General features: G+C 37.9%; 1 protein-coding gene across 23 annotated transcripts in view; it reads right to left on the bottom strand.

The window, feature by feature from the left end:
* The window catches only part of LOC149743948 (uncharacterized), a 174,651-nt gene that overhangs the window by 119,005 nt on the left and 35,786 nt on the right, over positions 1-19,860 (bottom strand). Inside the window, exon 3 of one of the 23 annotated variants that reach the window (XR_016391630.1) lies at positions 2,684-2,735. The exons of the other annotated variants lie outside the window; for them this stretch is intronic. The gene's annotated coding sequence lies outside the window, so the exon portion shown is untranslated. The remainder of the gene's footprint in view (positions 1-2,683; positions 2,736-19,860) is intronic. 23 annotated transcript variants of the gene reach the window in all.

Genomic DNA, 19,860 nt, shown 5'->3' with positions numbered 1-19,860 from the left:
CATAACATAAACAACAGTGCCATGTTAAAATTTTTCTCTGGGTCTATACACAAACTCTTCTCAGACAGGGTTCCTGTTTGCTGTCTACACCACCAGTTGGAAGAGAAAAAAGCCAATCAAGGTCTGACTGTCATTATGTGTACAGGCTGAAGCTGATGCATTAGGTTGAGAGACAGGGTGATTTAGGAATAATTTTACTTCTGGCTGAACTATATATAGAACCAAGTCTTACGTAATAAAAAATAAATCTACTTTTAATATGTTTGTGTGAAGAATGAAATAGGAGCATCAAGCCCATTAATTGTGATATTTAATTATATCGTCCCATTTCCACATTCATTTCCATGAATTTGGATGCCTTTAGGTCAAGCTAACCCAAGCATTTACACCACCATGATAAATAGTGAAATATCAATGGATACACAGAAAGAAAATTCCCAAATTTAGCAGAGAACACATTAGCATGAACTTGTAAATTTAACATTCAAGTTCATTGGCGTGCAGAGAACCAAGTGACTTTTGTTAAAGTAGGAAACTTTATGACTATGTGAGGAGATGAACATCGAGAAAGTGCTCCCTATTTTAAAACCAGGACATTAGAAATATTTTAATGAATTTATTTTTTGCATATCTGCCATCTAGGTGACAGTAAAACTCAATATTTATACATCAGATTTTTAAAACATTGTGCATATATACTGTATACTGCTACAGAATATAAGTTGCCCCAAAATCTCCAAGATACAATATGGGATCAAACAAACAAACAGAATGACAAGAAAAACCAACTGTAATATTTTGACACCTCTTAATTATTAAATCATTATGTTTAGAGAAATAGAAGTTTAAAAATTGTGCTCTGAAGAGTATTTAAAATATGAATGAACCTTCAAGATGGCAGAGGAGTAAGACGTGGAGATCACCTTCCTCTCCACAAATACATCAGAAATACATCTACATGTGGAACAACTACAGAACACCTACTGAACACTGGCAGAAGACCTCAGACTTCCCAAAAGGCAAGAAACTCCTCAAGTACTTGGGTAGGGTAAAAGAAAAAAGAAAAAACAGAGACAAAAGAATAGGGATGGGACCTGCACCTTTGGGAGGGAGCTGTGAAGGAGGAAAAGTTTCCACACACTATGAAGCCCCTTCACTGGTAGAGACAGGGAGTAGTGGGTGGGGGGAAGCTTTGGAGACACGGAGGAGAGCACAACAGGGGTGCGAAAGGCAAAGCGGAGAGCATCCCGCACAGATCGGTGCTGACCAGCACTCACCAGCCTCAGAGGCTTCTCTGCTCACCTGCCAGGGCAGGTGGGGGCTGGGAGCTGAGGCTCGGGCTTCAGAGGTGAGATCCCAGGTAGAGGACTGGGGTTGGCTGCGTGAACACAGCCTGAAGGGGGCTAGTGTGCCACAGCTAGCTGGGAGGGAGTCCAGGAAAATGTCTGGATCTGCCTAAGAGGCAAGACACCACTGTTTCGGGGTGCACAAGGAGAGGGGATTAATAAAGCACTGCCGAAACGAGCTCCAGAGATGGGCGCGAGCCGTGGCTATCAGCACGGACCCCAGAAACAGACAGAAGATGCTAAGGCTGCTGCTGCAGCCACCAAGAATCCTGTGTGAAAGCACAAGCCACTGTCCACACTTCCCCTCCCAGGAGCTTTTGCAGCCCGCCATTGCCAGGGTCCCGAATTCCAGGGACAACTTCCGCGGGAGAACGCACGGTGCGCCTCAGGCTGGTGCAACGTCACGCTGGCCTCTGCTGCGGCAGGCTCGCCCCGCACTCCATACCCCACCCTCCCCCCGGCCTGAGTGAGCCAGAGCCCCCGAAGCAGCTGCTCCTTTAACCCTGTACTGTCTGGGTGAAGAAAAGACGCCCTCAGGTGACCTACACGCAGAGGCGGGGCCAAATCCAAAGCTGAGCCCCAGGAGCTGTGCGAACAAAGAAGAAAAAGGGAAATCTATCCCATCAGTGGAATACCTGAATAGACAATGAATCATCCCAAAATTGAGGCGGTGGATTTTCTGTGATTTTGTCTGTATAGCTTTGCTTATACCATTTGTCCTATGGTTCTGTCTGTACGTCTTTTGTTTTTTTTGCTTTTTAGTATAGTTTATAGGGCTTGTTATCATTGGTGGATTTCTTTTATGGTTTGGTTGCTCTCTTCTTTCTTTTTTTAAATTACTTTTTAATTTTTTTTTATTTTAATAACTTTATTTTATTTAGTTTTTACTTTCTTTCTTTCTTTTTTTCTCCCTTTTGTTCTCAGCTGTGTGGCTGACAGGGTCTTGGTGCTCTGAAGGGTGTCAGGCCTGTGCCTCTGAGGCAGGAGCGCCAAGTTCAGGACATTGGTCCACGAGAGACCCCCCCCCCCCGGCACCACGTAATATCAAAAGGCGAAAGCTCTCCCAGAGATCTCCATCTAAACGCTAACACCCAGCTCCACTCAACGACCAGCAAGCTACAGTGCTGGAAACCCTATGCCAAACAACTAGCAAGAGAGGAACATAACTCCACCCATTAGCACACAGGCTGCCTAAAATCATAATAAGCTCACAGATACCCCAAAACACACCACAGGATTTGGTCCTGCCCACCTGAAAGACAAGATGCAGCCTCATCCACCAGAACACAGGCACCACTCCCATCCACCAGGAAGCCTACACAACCCACTGAACCTACCTTAGCCATTGGGGGCAGACACCAAAAACAGCAGGAACTACGAACCTGCAGCCTGCAAAAAGGAGACCCCAAACACAGTAAGTTAAGCAAAATGAGAATACAGAGAAATACACAGCAGATGAAGGAACAAGGAAAAAACCCACCAGACCAAACAAATGAGGAGGAAATAGGCAGTCCACCTGAAAAAGAACTCAGAGTAATCATAGTAAACATGAGCCAAAAGCTAGGAAATAGAATGGAGAAAATACAATAAACGTTTAACAAGGACCTAGAAGAACTAAGGAGCAAACAAACAATGATGAAGAACACAATAAATGAAATTAAAAATTCTCTGTAAGGAATCAATAGCAGAATAACTGAGGCAGAAGAACAGAAAAGTGACCTGGAAGATAAAATAGTAGAAATAACTACTGCAGAGCAGAATAAAGAAAAAAGAATGAAAAGAATTGAGGACAGTCTCAGAGACCTCTGGGACAACATTAAACACACCAACATTCGAATTATAGGGGTCGCAGAAGAAGAAGAGAAAAAGAAAGGGACTGAGAAAATATTTGAGGAGAATACAGTTGGAAACTTCCCTTATATGGGAAAGGAAATAGGCAATCAAGTCCAGGAAGCGCAGACAGTGCCATACAGGAAATATCCAAGGAGAAACATGCCAAGACACATATTAATCAAACTATCAAAAATTAAATACAAAGAAAAAATATTAAAAGCAGCAAGGGAAAACAACAAATAACATACAAGGGAATCCCCATAAGGTTAACAACTGAACTTTCAGCAGAAACTCTGCAAGCCAGAAGGGAGTGGCAAGACATATTCAAAGTGATGAAAGGGAAAAACCTACAACCAAGACAATTCTACCCAGCAAGGATCTCATTCAGATTTCACGGAGAAATTAAAACCTTTACAGACAAGCCAAGGCTAAGAGAATTCAGCACCACAAAACCAGCTTTACTACAAATGCTAAAGGAAATTCTCTAGATAGGAAACACAAGAGAAGGAAAAAACCTCCAATAACAAACCCAAAAGAATTAAGAAAATGGGAATAGGAACATACATATCAATAACTACCTTAATGTAAATGAATTAAATGCTCCAACCAAAGGACATAGACTGGCTGAATGGACACAAAAACAAGACCCCTATATATACTGTCTACAAAGGAACCACTTCAGACACATACTAGGGACACATACGGACTGAAAGTGAGGGGATGGAAAAAGATATTCCATGCAAATGGATATCAAAAGAAAGCTGGAATAGCAATTCTCATATCAGACAAAATGACTTTAAAATAAAGACTATTACAAGAGACAAAGAAGGACACTACATAATGATCAAGGGATCGATCCAAGAAGATATAACAATTGTAAATATTTACGCACCTAAAATAGGAGCACCTCAATACATAAGGCAAATGCTAACAGCCATAGAAGGGGAAATCAACAGTAACACAATCATAGGAGGGGACTTTAACACCCCACTTTCACCAAAGGACAGATCATCCAAAATGAAAATAAATAAGGAAACACAAGCTTTAAACGACACATTAAACAAGATGGACTTAATTGATATTTATAGAACATTCCATCCATAAAGAACAGAATACACTTTCTTCTCAAGTGCTCATGGAACATTCTCCAGGATAGATCATATATTGACTTGTCACAAGTCAAGCCCTGGTAAATGTAAGAAAATTAAAATCGTATCAAGTACCTATTCTGACCATAATGCTACAAGACTAGATATCAATTACAGGAAAAAAACTGTACAAAATACAAAAACATGGAGGCTGAACAATATGTTACTAAATTACCAAGAGATCACTGAAGAAATCAAAAAATACCTAGAAACGAATGACAATGAAAACACGATGACGCAAAACCTACGGGATGCTGCAAAAGCAGTTGTAAGAGGGCAGTTTATAGCAATACAAGCCTACCTCAAGAAGGAAGAAACAACTCAAATAAACAATCTAACCTTACACTTAAAGCAAATAGGGAAAGAAGAACAAAAAAACCCCCAAAGTTAGCAGAAGGAAAGAAATCATAAAAATAAGATCAGAAATAAATGAAAAACAAATGAAGGAAACGAGAGCAAAAATCAATAAAACTAAAAGCTGGTTCTTTGAGAAGATAAACAAAATTGATAAACCATTAGCCAGACTCATTAAGAAAAAAAGGAAGAAGACTCAAATCAACAGAATTAGAAATGAAAAAGGAGAAGTAACAACAGACACTGCAGAAATACAAAGGATCATGAGAGATCACTGCAAACAACTCTATGCCAATAAAATGGACAACCTGGAAGAAACACAAATTCTTAGAAATGCACAACCTTCTGAGACTGACCCAGGAAGAAATAGAAAATATAAAGACACCAATCAGAAGCACTGAAATAGAGACTGTGATTAAAAATCTTCCAACAAACAAAAGCCCAGGACCAGATGGTTTCACAGGCGAGTTCTAGCAAACATTTAGACAAGAGCTAACACCTACCCTTCTCAAACTCTTCCAAAATATAGCAGAGGGAGAAACATTCCCAAACTCATTCTACGAGGCCACCATCACCCTGATACCAAAACCAGACAAAGATGTCGCAAAGAAAGAAAACTACAAACCAATATCACTGATGAACATAGATGCAAAAATCCTCAACAAAATACTAGCAAACAGAATCCAACAGCACGTTAAAAGGATCCTACACCATGATCAAGTGGGGTTTATCCCAGGAATGAAAGCATTCTTCAATATATGCAAATCAATCAATGTGATAAACCATATTAACAAATAGAAGGAGAAAAACCATACGATCATCTCAATAGATGCAGGAAAAGCTTTCCACAAAATTCAACACCCATTTACGATAAAAACCCTCCAGAAAGTAGGCATAGAGGGAACTTGCCTCAACATAATAAAGGCCATATATGACAAACCCACAGCCAACACCGTTTTCAATGGTGAAAAACTGAAACCATTTCCTCTAAGATGAGGAACAAGACAAGGTTGTTCACTCTCACCACTATTATTCAACATAGTTTTGGAAGTTCTAGCCACAGAAATCAGAGAAGAAAAAGAAATAAAAGGAATCCAAATTGGAAAAGAAGTAAAGCTGTCACTGTTTGCAGATGACATGACACTATACATACAGAATGCTAAAGATGCTACCAGAACACTAACTAGAGCTAATAAATGAATTTGGTTATATAGCAGGATACAAAATAAATGAACAGAAATCTCTTGCATTCCTATACACTAATAATGAAAAATCTGAAACACAAATTAAGGAAACACTCCCATTTACCACTGCAACAAAAAGAATAAAATACCTAGGAATAAACCTACCTAAGGAGACAAAAGACCTTTATGCAGAAAACGGTAAGACACTGAGGAAAGAAATTAAACATGATACAAACAGATGGAGAGATATACCATGTTCTTGGATTGGAAGAATCAACATTGTGAAAATGACAATACTACCCACAGCAATCTACAGATTCAATGCAATACCTATCCAACTACCAATGGCATTTTTCACAGAATTAGAACAAAAAATTTCACAATTTGTATGGAAACACAAAAGACCCTGAATACCAAAAGCAATCTTGAGAAAGAAAAACAGAGCTAGAGGAATTATGCTCCCAGGCCTCAGACTATATTACAAAGGTACAGTAACCAAGACAGTATGGTACTGGCACAAAGACAGAAATATACATCAATGGAACAGGATAGAAAGCCCAGAGACAAACCCACGCACATATGGTCACCTTATTTTTCATAAAGGAGGCAAGAATATACAATGGAGAAAAGACAGCCTCTTCAATAATGGTGCTGGGAAAACTGGACAGCTACATTTAAAAGAACGAAATTAGAACACTCCCTAACACCATACACAAAAATAAACTCAAAATGGATTAAAGACCTAAATGTAAGACCAGACGCTATAAAACTCTTAGAGGAAAACACAGGCAGAATACTCTATGACATAAATCACAGCAAGATCCTTTTTGACCCACCTCCTAGAGAAATGGAAATAAAAACAAAAATAAACAAATGGGACCTAATGAAACTTAAAAGCTTTTGCACAGCAAAGGAAACCATAAACAAGATGAAAAGACAACCCTGAGAATGGGAGAAAATATTTGCAAATGAAGAAACTGACAAAGGATTAATCTCAAAATATACAAGCAGCTCATGCAGCTCAACATCAAAAAAACAAACAAGCCAATCCCAAAATGGACAGAAGCCCTAAACAGACATTTCTCCAAAGAAAATATACAGATTGACAACAAACCCATGAAAGGATGTTCAACATCACTAATCATTAGAGAAATGCAAATCAAAAGTGCAATGAGGTATCACCTCACACAGGTCAGAATGGCCATCATCAAAAAAATCTACAAACAATAAATGCTGGAGAGGGTGTGGAGAAAAGGGAACACTCTTGTACTGTTGGTGGGAATGTAAATTGATACAGTCACTATGGAGAACCGTATGTCGGGTCCTTAAAAAACTAAAAATAGAACTACCATACGACCCAGCAATCCCACTGCTGGGCATATACCCTGAGAAAATCATCATTCAAAAAGAGACATGTACCAGAATGTTCTTTGAAGCTCTATTTACAATAGCCAGGACATGGAAGCAACCTAAGTGTCCATCGACAGATGAATGGATAAAGATGTGGCACATATATACAATGGAATATTACTCAGCTGTAAAGAGAAATGAAATTGAGTTATTCATAGTGAGGCGGATTGACCTAGAGTCTGTCATACAAAGTGAAGTAAGTCAGAAAGAGAAAAACAAATACTGTATGCTAACACATATATATGGAATCTAAAAAAAAAAGAAAGAAAGAAAGAAAAAATGGTTCTGAAGAACCTAGGGGCAGGACAGGAATAAAGACGCAGACATAGAGAATGGACTTGAGGACATAGGAAGGGGAAGGGTAAGCTGGGACAAAGAGAGAGTGGCATGGACATATATACACTACCAAATGTAAAATAGACAGCTAGTGGGAAGTAGACACATAGCACAGGGAGATCAGCTCAGTGCTTTGTGACCACCTAGAGGGGGGGGATAGGGAGGGTGGGAGGGAGATGCAAGAGGGAGGAGATGTGGGGATATATGTATATGTACAGCTGATTCACTTTGTTATAAAGCAGAAACTAACACACCATTGTAAAGCAATTATACTCCAATAAAGATATTTAAAAATAATAATAAATAAATAAAATGTGAATGACTGTTTTACATGTGATTCATCACAAAATCATAAAAGTGCAATTCTCCATTGTATATATTTAAAAATATATTCATGATGCTAAGGTCCTCATATGACTGTGGCTTTGGTCTTGAAACATGTAGAAATTTTTTCTTGAATTTCTATCAAACACAACTACCCAGCTGCCATTAACAAGTGATGTGCAAAGTCAGAGAGGGTCAACGCTTGTAGGATTTGGGAAAATTTTCTCCATTCTGTGAAGTGTCGAAGTCATTTATTGAACACCCACTAAGTGTAAAACAGGGCAGGATACTAAAATACTGAAAAAATGGACAACATATACTTTAAGTCTTCAAAGAGGTGATACTGACATTAAAATATGTGAGAAAATAACCAACGAAATGAAGAGTGCTATACTATCATTTTAGATAACAAATATGTGAGTTAAAATACATTTCTATGTGATCAAATATAAGCTGTTATTATTAAGGATTGACAACTATATTTGTATTGAGGAGAACTGTATTGAAGCAGCCTATGAACTTATTAATGGTTTATTGATTGATTGACTTATAGATCTTGGAAAGCAAAAATTTTCTTAAGGTCAAGTTGTAAAGGTAGGAAAGTAAAGACCATGTAGGATTGAAGATTGTGAAGAAGTTGAAAGACTTCCTAGGCAGATGAAATAGGGATATATTGGAATATAAGGAAAAGAACTTGCACTCCAGATAAGTGAATGCAGTTGGGTGAATGGATATTTGCTGTATGAAAGAAGTGGGGAGAACTACTGGAAGTGGATTTTGGTGGATTAGAGTATGAGTATCTTGAATGCCAAGCTAGGGGATTGAGATTCCATCTGGCAGGCTGTTTTTGAAGGATGGCATGCCCAGGAAGCCAGGGCTGAGTAGTTCATTGCTAGTCATAGTCAGGGACTCAATCATTCAGCCTGGCTGTCTAATTTTTCTACTGCAGGAAATTCATATGAAGAAAGGTTGGGTGGAAGACTGTGACGGGCTGAAGACCACTTATCCTTACCCTTACTACTAAAATCACTAAAATGCTAAACCTTTAATGGAACAGCCTTCTGGCTTGACTAGGAACACTACTTCACAAATAAAGGATGAAACCAAAAGGTTTATCAAACTCAGACCTAGAAGTGGGGAGAATGGTGGGATGGCTGCAAATAGTCAATCATTTAATACTGAATGGAGAATTAAGGACTCTAGAACTAACCTTTGGAGAAAAGTAAGAACAGAAAAGATAAGATTTGGAACACTCATTATTATTCCTGTATTCATATAACAGGGTTTCTTGTCATCCAACTATTCGTTATCTACATCCTAATTTTAAGGTGTCTATAGATTCCAGCCCTTCTAAGTCAGCAAACTGCTCATCCTGTTTCAGAAAATTACTCACTGATGGATTCATAACATAAACATAATACCGTTTAATAGAAATAAAATTCAAATCAACTTTAAAGTGAAATTCTGAATTTTAAAGCTATAATATCATGAAGCCATTGTAAATAATACCAGAGATCTGCTGGGTTAAACATACAAAGCCGTTGATAAATGAGGATGTGTAGTTAACAATTTAAAAAAGAGATACAATAGAAGTAAAAGAAAAAACAATTGAGTATCAAATAATTAAGAGAAGGCCTTGGAAAACTGTTGAATTTTTACCAGAATTAGCCTGTTTGAGCTGCTAACATTGAACATGCAGTGAAGGACAGTTTACTGTCCCATAAACCAGTTTTGCTGAAATAATCACTCGAAACAGAATGTAATTCTTTTTTTTAATTGTAGCACTTGTGCTTAATTAAAATTTAACCTAAATTTTACTGGCTATAAGAGAAAATATACTGGATTCGTTTATATAATAACATAGTTTGACATAAATTTCAAATGAAAATTATTTTCAAATGTATTTTCAATTACTCTTCAGTCACTATTTACAGATGATTTTAAGTATATGGATTTTTTTTTTTTTCATGTACAAATCATCCTTGAAAAATAAGGATTCTTTTACTTGAGTAGGACTTATCTTAATCCAGAGATCAGATCTAGGTCCAATAGACAAAATTTTAAAACTTAAAATTTTCTAATAGTAAAAGGCACTTAAAAAGTTAAAACCTCCTAACAGACCAGCATTCCGACTATAGAATCAGCTGATTTATGGGTAGCGAGCATTTTGTTATCAAAATACTCATCCACAGCTGAGTGAGCCTATAGCATGGATACATGGTAGATTTCTGTACCAGAAATTGGATGAGCTTGTGTGTGGATCTCCTTCCAAATGCTAAGATTTCAAGGGCTCAACTGAGACCAGAACAGCATTTTCCAAAGTTGCTAGAAACAGAGTCCTTTAAAATGTTCCACTGACAAAGGGTTGTAGAGCCAAATAAAGTTTAAAAACACTTCAGACAAAACTCTACTTAACAGTGAAATTCACAGAGCACATTATAGCTCATTCCACATCTCAAAAGTCCTCCAGTCACGAAACATGTTTAAATTTACTGAACCCAGGATTTCTCAAGTTTATTTTACTACAAAATCCTTTTTCTTACTTTTTTTTCTTTTTTGTTGACTTCACATTCACTAATGTCCCATGGGAGCATAGGTGATAGTCAAAATATTTAACAAACTTCAAGTGAAGGCACTAAACAATCAGAAGGCTGTCTGACTAATTAGAATGACCGTAAAACTAGTGTTCTTTGGATCACTATTTAGAGGAAAAATCTGGTTTAAAACTGAGATCTTAATTGATAATCTAATGCCATCAATCTGCAAAGTTGCCTTAATTAGTAGGGGGTTTTTTTCTTTTTTTTTGGTTACAGTTGCTGGACTTAAAATGTAGCTGATATAATGTAAATCATTTCAAAAAGGTCAAATGTATGATGTCACATGTTCTCTAGCATCAAATCCATTTCACTAAGTCTAAAATAATCTCTTTCAAGAGATGCAATATTTTTTTAACCCTGGAAGGTTCGGTTCTAACCTTAAAATAACTTAAAGACACTTTTCAAAACTAAACTAAAAGTTGAAAAAATAAATAATAACTAGAAAAAGGCAAGAGCTAAAGTAAGAGACATTTTCACTGGCCATTAAAAAAATTCTCTTCTTAAATCTGATTTTTAAAAATTAATAGAAAAGACTGGCAATTAACTTATTTTCCCTGGTGACTACTGCCTGTTTGGGGTGATACAAACATTTACCTAGATAACTGTGATTTAGGAGTAATAAGAATTATAGTTTTGGTCTCTGTCCCAGTTTCTGCCAGTTTCTAAAACCCTTGGGATTTCCTAAGTGATGAGATGATAATGGTGTCTTTTGTTATGTTAACAAGGTGATCTTTGGAAAGCACTTAAGGATGGGAGCAGGCAGCCTGTGGAGCCAACATTGTGATTAGAGGTTGGAACTTTCAGTCCCACCCCCTTGCCCTCAGGGCAGGGAAGAGCCACTCAAGATTGAGCTCAATCGCCCATGGCCAATGAGTTATTCAGTCACACCTGTGTACTGAAGCCTCCATAAACCCCCAAGGACAGGTTCAGGGAGCTTCCCAGTTGGTGAGCACATGGAGATTTGGGGAGAGTGGGCTCCATGCTTTCTCCCCATACCTCATCCTATACATGTTTTCTATCTGGCTGTTGCTGAGTTTTATCATTTTATAATACACCGGTTAATCTACTTAATAGGATATTTCTGTGAGTACTATGAGTCACTTGAGCAAATTAATTAAAGCTAAGAAGGGGTTCGTTGGAACCTCTGATCTGTGGTACAAGGGTCAGAAGCACAGGTGACAACATATACTTGGTGACTGGCACCTGAAGTGTGTGTGTGCATTCCTGCTGGACTGAGCCCTTAACATGTGAGATCTGATGCTATCTACAGGTAGACAGTGCCAGAATTGAGTTGAATTATAGGACACCCAGCCGTTTGAGCACTGCTATGCTCTCTCATTGGAAATGGGGTGCTCAGGACCACTTAATGCTTTCCAGGCTCTGGCTTCTGTGAATTCATGACAACAGTAACCTCTGAAACATACACATGTACCTTTGCCACAAAAAACTTCTGATAGACACACAAGAAATTAATAAAAGTTGCTAAGAAAGGGGGTAAGGGACCTAACATTGGTTGGATGAGGGGCAAAAATATTCCAGAAGGAATTACTACTACTATTTATCTTTTGATAGTATGTGATTTTTAAATATGTGATCTCATTAGATTTTCCAAATACCAATAAACAAGATAATTATCATTTTTTTAAAAAAAGGCTGAAGAAAATGTAGTTTTATATACTTCAGAAAAAAGAAAATTGAGGGAGGATTTGACTATAGCGTTCAGTAGGCCAAGAAATGTGAATAAAGAAAGAATTACTATAAAGGGGCCAGAAAAATGATTTAGGAGACAAGACTTTAGGAGACACTTTCTGATAAGCAGAGCAGTAACTCTTGCCCATTTCCTTTGTTTTTGGCCACGAATGGTTAAAGGCTCCTGTGAGAGGGCTACAAGGGGACTAGTGTCCACATCAAGTGGATAGCTTAGATCCTGATACCAACTACTGGAAATTATCCAGGGCCCAGGAAAGAAGTACTGGTAAGCTGCAGTTGCCAGCACGGTGCTTGGTAGATGTAAATATTTGTGGGTCTGCTAAATTAACGGTCAGACTATAATTCATAATATCTTGCATACAAACTAGATTGGTAAGTTTTCAGTGGATGACTTTATTACCATTCCGAACTCAGTTAGATGGAACAGTACTCCTCAGTGATTGAGAAATCCATCTTCCTCAATCTTCATGTATCACCATCTGCAAACATTGCTCTCTCTCACAGATTACCTGCCTTCAGCTATGGATGAGACAGTGAGATGCATTTCATTCTCCTCTTCATGGACACACAGAACAATGACCTTTTCTAACCTCCCTTGGAGCCAGGCAGAGGTCAAGTTTTTGCATTCTTGTTGAAAGGGTATGGGTCTACCCCTTTCAGGCCCGGCCAGGAGATATTATGCATGATTGCCCATGTTCCCTTCTGCTGTAGTTTAGGTAGTCATGCATTTAAGACAACACCTCAAGGTGGAGGGGGCACGGGTTCCTGATTCACTACTTGAAAGCAATCTGCTAAGAATGAACCACCTAATTCACACTGGTCTCTGACAAGAGAAATAAACATTTATTAAGTTAAGACACTTGGCTTTCAGGAGTGTTTGTTAGACTACCTAGCACCAATTACCTTGAGTAATTCATTGCTAAACTGCTACACTGGTAATAACCACGGACTAGTGATGAGTCTACTTAATTCCAATCCTCTCCATTTCTCATTGCTGATTTACTCTATACTCACCAGAAATTATTTTTCATAGGACTGCTCGATGACCATGTCAGTCTAGAATTATCCATAGTACCTCTATGTCTATCTCTTCCTCCAATTCAACTTCCCAGTAGGGGACCTGGCATTACCCCTCTGTGTAGATACAACCATGGAGAATCAGGTCCTAACGAGATCGTATCTAGAAGGGCCCTGTTCTGCAAGGTTTATGGTTTATTTTGCTATACCTTGGATTCATATGTTGGTTTAAAATAAAAAGTGACATGATTTTTGAAGGTTGAAGCTGAGTGGCTGAACCAAATTTCTATAATCAAGTTAACATATATTTTCCCCCGAGTCTGTACTAGGTCATTTCTTAAAAATTATTTTTTCTATCCTATGAATCTATATGTTTACATAAGCATTAGCTATTATTCCCAACGTCTATGTTATGGACGGAAAATAGGATTCTTCTCGTGTCCCAACTCAAATCAAACAGTAAAGCATTGTTTACATTATACAAGGTTTACATTGCACAGGACTGTTTATATTCTACAAGCATCCTGAGGTCATGTCTAGACCCAATGGGAAAAAATGTCATAATAGATTAGTAAGGACTGTAATGAAGATGGAAGGGGAAAGTGGTGGCATATGTGCTAGGCATTTATTTCCCCAACTGAGGTCATTTCCTTGTCATGTACAGTAAAAAATCACAATGTTACTGTAGTCGCTCATGTGCTGCAATCCACTGCCCACCCATCCACGCATCTAACATTTTTGAGGACTTAATCTGTGCCAAGGACTCTACTCTCTGCCTGAAAGGCAAGTGAAAAATACAACCCAGGTCTTTCCTGAAAGAGCACATAAAGGAAGACTGATCTCTGAATAGTAAGTGACACAAGATAATGGCTGAATGGGTGGTTTCTTTTATCGTGCACTTGCAAGATAGAAAGCAGAGAGAAAAATAGCTCCAAAGAGTTGGACAGTTATATTATCATTGATTTTCGAGTGACCACCAATTAAAGGGCATGCTTAGCAGCTAGAAATGAGGGACCTCATTAGATGACTACAAGAGCCAGACACTTTCAAAACGTTCCCCTAAACTCTCAGTTCCATTTTCATTTCATGAAGAGACAGCTTGGGAAGTCGGAGGTCACGCTCTTGTATGTCCACAACAGGGATGATTTAAGGCACCGGTAAGCTCCTGCTGAGCTGCCACCTAAGGTCATACGACTGTGAATCATGGCGGGATATAATGACTTGGGCAACATTCTTTCCTGCAAATACGTACAAGATGGATGGTGAATAGTATTGAAGTATAATATATGGTGCCGATCATGAATTTAAATTCCCTCAGAAATGGAGGAGAAACAATTAGCAAAGGGCATTCTTGACTTCGTTGAGCAGCAATGCCTCTCTGACTCCTGAGACACTCATTTTCAGCAGTCAGGCCACAAGATGTGTCTTCAATTTCTGCAAAACTTAGTTCTAGCTAGATTTTGGGAACTAATGGGAACATGATCTTAATGGATGCCTCATGTTTCTCATGCGGTGTGGCTGTGGAAGTTTATGGGATGGAGTCAACAAAAAAGACAGGTCCTTTTTTACAGCATTCTTTATATCTGTTCAATCTTGTCACTACCATAGTGTCCTACAAAAAGGACGTTTCAGGGATTGTGTGAGGCCTGGTACAGTGTGTTTTTATAGTGAGAGTGGGTCAGCGGATGGAGAATCACATGAGAGAAAACAAGAGGATGAGGTGCTATTCCTGGCTCCGGCTTCACCTCACAGAATGACCTTGGCAGAAGCACTTAACCTCACTTTGAATCTTTGAATCTCAGTTTTCTCATCTGTGAAATGAGGAAAGAACATCTGCCCCTTTGCTCCCTCTCAGGATTGTTGGAGGATTAAACAGATCAGGGCTATAACCTGAACTACGGTGAACCCATGAGGAAAAAAATTAGACATCACTTAACTATATAATATTCTTTTTAATCATTACTAATTTCCAAAGGTGAAGAAAACCTTGTTAAAAAAAATATGTAAGCTGATTGTTTTTCTGAAAACAAAATAAAGGCTCAACTAGCAACCCTGCATTAAAAAAGAGAACCTGAAATTCACATTCCAAATCTACTTCGAGACAGAAAGACCCCCAAATTCCTTCCAGTTTCCTAAGATTTTTCCACTATAATTTTTTTTCGTTATTGTCTTCTTCATAAAACGTTAGTTATATTTTTGGGTTTTGCAATTGCATAGTTTAGCATATATAAGGAAATCGTCTTTCCAATTCACTAATAAAAAAGGGAGTACAGGCGAGAAGGAAGAGAGGGAAGGAGGAGGGAATAAACAGAGAGCAAACCCACGTGGCTAAAAGAAACTGACCTGAGAAGACAAAACAATTCATAATTTAAAATACTATATAATACAAATGAAGTTAAAGATGTGTTTGCCCAGAAGAGGACTGACTGGAAGTAAACTGATATGATTATCTGGATAACACCCTGTATTTCCCTGCTTTAGTGAAACAAGTCAGTCATAGAAGAGCTCTATCTACAGGGAAATTATGAAAGAAATAATCTTCATTTCTCCATGATTCTTTAAAACCAAACTGGACTTTATTCCTTCTTATTTCTCTCTCAAACTCCACTCCTCGACATAGAAAATAGCATTCTGGAATGACTTAGAATTAGAATTAGAGATCAGTCAATATTTCATGATTTTAAGGTTCTTCATTAGGAACAATGTGAATTTGGGCCCAATAATCCTAATCCTAGCTTTTTCTTTAGTTCTATAGTTCTATTAGGCCATGTTGTTAGAGCACTGTTTACACTTATTGCCAATAGTCTCTGGATTGGAGGTCAAACTGTTACTTACCTTCTTCAGCATACCCTTCAATGATTAAATGCCCCCAAGGACTTTTAAGAATCATTTTCATCTTGTAAATATTTTTTAATTGACATCTTAACTTTATAGTTGCTTCCCCTGTGAGGGAAAGAGACTAGGGTGATGGAGGGTTTTTGCTTCTTACTTTGTATTTTTTCAAGGACTTATTACTTTTTAAATTAAAATCAAGGAACCAGCACAAGAATGCTAGTAAGGTATAAGTGAGATGTAATGCTTGGTGTGCATAAGGGTTCAATAGTCCACTGTGAGAGTGCAGCCTGTTGAACAACCTCGGTGATAAGTGGGAACCACTTGTCCAAGACTATTTTATTTAAGATGCAATACTCATTTCTATCCCCTTCAATACATTTTAAGTACCCCAAGCTAGAATAATGGGGCTAGAGGTGCAAGAAGAATATTATACCAAACAGGGGCAATATAAAAACACATTACAATCAAATTTTCCTTATTAAAAATATAAGTCAAAAACCTAAATACAATATTATTCCACAGAGTTTTAAGGTATATTAAAAACACTGTGATAGGATGTTTCAAAAATTATGGTACAATCCCCTTCTGACACCCTCATTCCTGAGTCACCACTTCAGCAGGACTGGGCTTTGGCATACTCAACCCACATGATGAGACAATAGCAAAAGAGCTTGATGGCTCAGCTGCCGAGGACTAGCCCACTAGGTTCTGAAGACAAGTGGACCAGGTGCTCCCACTGCCCATGCCAACCACCAAACCTGTGAGCGAGGCTGTCTCAGACCAGCTCTCACTCAGCTGATCCATCAGTTGACTAAAACTGCATGAAGGAGCCCAGAAAAAACCGAAAGTAAAACACTACCCAGATGAACCCAGTCCCAAATTGCCAAGTAATTGCTATTTTAAGCCACTAAGTTTTTTGTTGTTGTTGTTTTGTTTTCTATATCTTTATTGGAGTATAATTTCTTTACAATGGTGTGTTAGTTTCTGCTTTATAACAAAGTGAATCAGTTATACATATACATATGTTCCCATATCTCTTCCCTCTTGTGTCTCCCTCCCTCCCACCCTCCCTATCCCACCCCTCTAGGTGGTCACAAAGCACCAAGCTGATCTCCCTAAGCCACTAAGTTTTGAGGTGGTTTGTAATACAGCAAAAGCTAACCTATACTATAATACGATTTGGTCAAGTGGGTTTATCCTTGAGAATGCAAGGTTGGTTCAGTATCAGCCAGTCATATCATGTGATTCACTGTATTAGTTAAATAAAAGGAGAAAATCGTATCATCATTCTTTTTAGATAGAAGAGATAAAAAGCATCCCATGAGGTTCAAAATCTATTGGGTAGGGTAAATTTTATAAAACTAGATCCAAATAATAACTATCTTTCCTTGATAAAGGCTATATACCAAAAATACATGGCACATGTATACACTAACAAAAATTATTATACTACTAATTTTTTTTAAAAATTAGCATTTCCTTTAAGGAGAGAATTGAGATAAAGATTTCTAACATTACTGGTCTATTGGAACCGACCTTTTCGGAGCTGTGTATTGAGAGGAATAGAGAGAGAAGGTTTAGAAGAATATAGATAAAAATGTCATATTTATAGATTGTTTTGATTATGTATTTCATTGGAAACACAGGAAAATCAATAAGCTATTAAATCTAAGAAAAGAGCTCAACATAGGGGCTGGAAAAAAATTAATGCACCAAAATCAACTGTGTTCCTCCATAGCATCAGTATCTAGATACAATACAAGATGAATTTACCATAGTAACAAAACCTATAGAGAGTATGGGGTTTCACCTAATAAATTATGCAGAAAATCTTCATAATGAAAACTTTATTAGAGGACACATGAGTAAAAGAAATATATATCACAGGTATGGATGAGATGACTTACTATAATAATATAAATGTCCTTATATTAATCTATAAAATTAAATGCAACTGTAATAAAAGGCCAAGCTCTTTTTTTTTTGAGGGACAGCATAAAAAAGTGATTCTAAAATGTATCTGGGGGACTTCCCTGGTGGTGCAGTGGTTGAGAATCTGCCTGCCAATGGAGGGAACATGGGTTCAATCCCTGGTCCACGAAGATCCCACATGCCACGGAGCAACTGAGCTGGTGCACCACAACTGCTGAGCCTGCACTCTAGAGCCCACGAGCCACAACTACTGAAGCCCACGAGCCTGGAGCCTGTGCTCCGCAACAAGGGAAGCCACTGCAATGAGAAGCCTGTGCACCACAACAAAGAGTAGCCTCCTGCCCCACCCCTCGCTGCAACTAGACAAAGCTCACACGCAGCAATGAAGACCCAACGCAGCCCAAAAAAAAAAAAAAAGAAAGAAAAAAAAAGAGCAGGTTGCTCTATCTCCTATAAAAACATTAAAATAAAATAAAATAAAATGTATCTGGAAGAATAAAGTTCTCCATACAGCTAAGGTAGTTTTGAAAAATAAGCTCAAAATGGAGAATGTGCCCTACACATTAAGATATGTTGGGAAGTCATGATAGATAAGAACTGTGATGCCCTTGGAAGAAACAGCAAACAAGAAAACAAATCAAACAGGTGGCCTAGAAATAGAGCTATATACAGAGAGGAAGTTGGCACATGAAAGAGATGGAATCATAGTCCAATGGAGGAAGTTGAATTACAGCTTTTGGGGAAACAGTCTCATTTTCAAAAGAGATATGAGACTGGATCTTAACCTAGTGATATCACTTATGTTGTACCCAGTCCTATATAGCTCACCTAATCTTCACAAAAAAATCCACAAGGCATAAACTATTATCCTCATTTTACAGGTGGAAAAACTGAGGTATGAGAGATAAAATGACTAGCCTAAGAAGTACATGGTGGAGCTGGAACTTAAACCCCACAGAAATCATTCTATTAACCATTATGTTATATAATTCCACCTAATGTACAAAACTAAAATACAATAGTTTTAATATCTAAATGTGAAAAATAAAATCTAGAGAGAATAAAAGAAATTGCAAGGGAATATATTTGTGATTTCAGGGTAAGAGATGAAATAGATCTTTGAAAAATAAAGAAACATACATTGTATGAAGCAAAAGTGATGAATTTAACTATATTAAAATTATAAATTTATTAATATAAAAATTCTGATTTAAAAAAATGGGCAGAAGAGCTGAATAGACATTTTTCCAAAGAAAACATACAGATGGCCAACAGGCACACGAAAAGATGCTCAACATCACTAGCCATCAGGGAAATGCAAATCAAAACCACAATGAGGGATCACCTCACACATGTCAGAATGGCTATCATAAAAAAGAACAAAACTAACAAGCCTTGGCGAGGATGTGGAGAAAAGGGAACCCTGGTACACTGTTGGTGGGAATGTTAACTGATGTAGCCACTAGAGGGGTGGGACAGGGAGGGTGGGAGGGAGACACAAGAGGAAGAAGATATGGGGACATATGTATATGTATAGCTGACTCACTTTGTTATAAAGCAGAAACTAACACACCATTGTAAAGCAACTATACTCCAATAAAGATGTTAATAAAAACAAAACCAAAACAGAACAACCATATAATCCAGTAATTCCACTCCTGGGTATATATCTGAAGAAAACAGAAACACTGATTTGAAAAGATGCATGCACCCACATCCAGTGTTTATAACAGCATTGTTTACAATAGCCAAGATATGGAAGCAACCTAAGTGTCCATCAACAGATGAATGAATAAAGAATACGCGCCATATATACACAATGGAACACTGCTCA

The sequence above is a fragment of the Delphinapterus leucas genome, unplaced genomic scaffold, assembly GCF_059928025.1.
Source record: "Delphinapterus leucas isolate spDelLeu-1000000601 "Yukka" unplaced genomic scaffold, BTC_Dleu_Yukka2 spDelLeu_asBTCV2_sq40, whole genome shotgun sequence".
In the NCBI taxonomy this organism is placed as follows: Eukaryota; Metazoa; Chordata; class Mammalia; order Artiodactyla; family Monodontidae; genus Delphinapterus; species Delphinapterus leucas.
The sequence above is the reverse complement of the archived record's forward strand: the minus strand, read 5'-3'. Positions and strand labels throughout refer to the sequence as shown.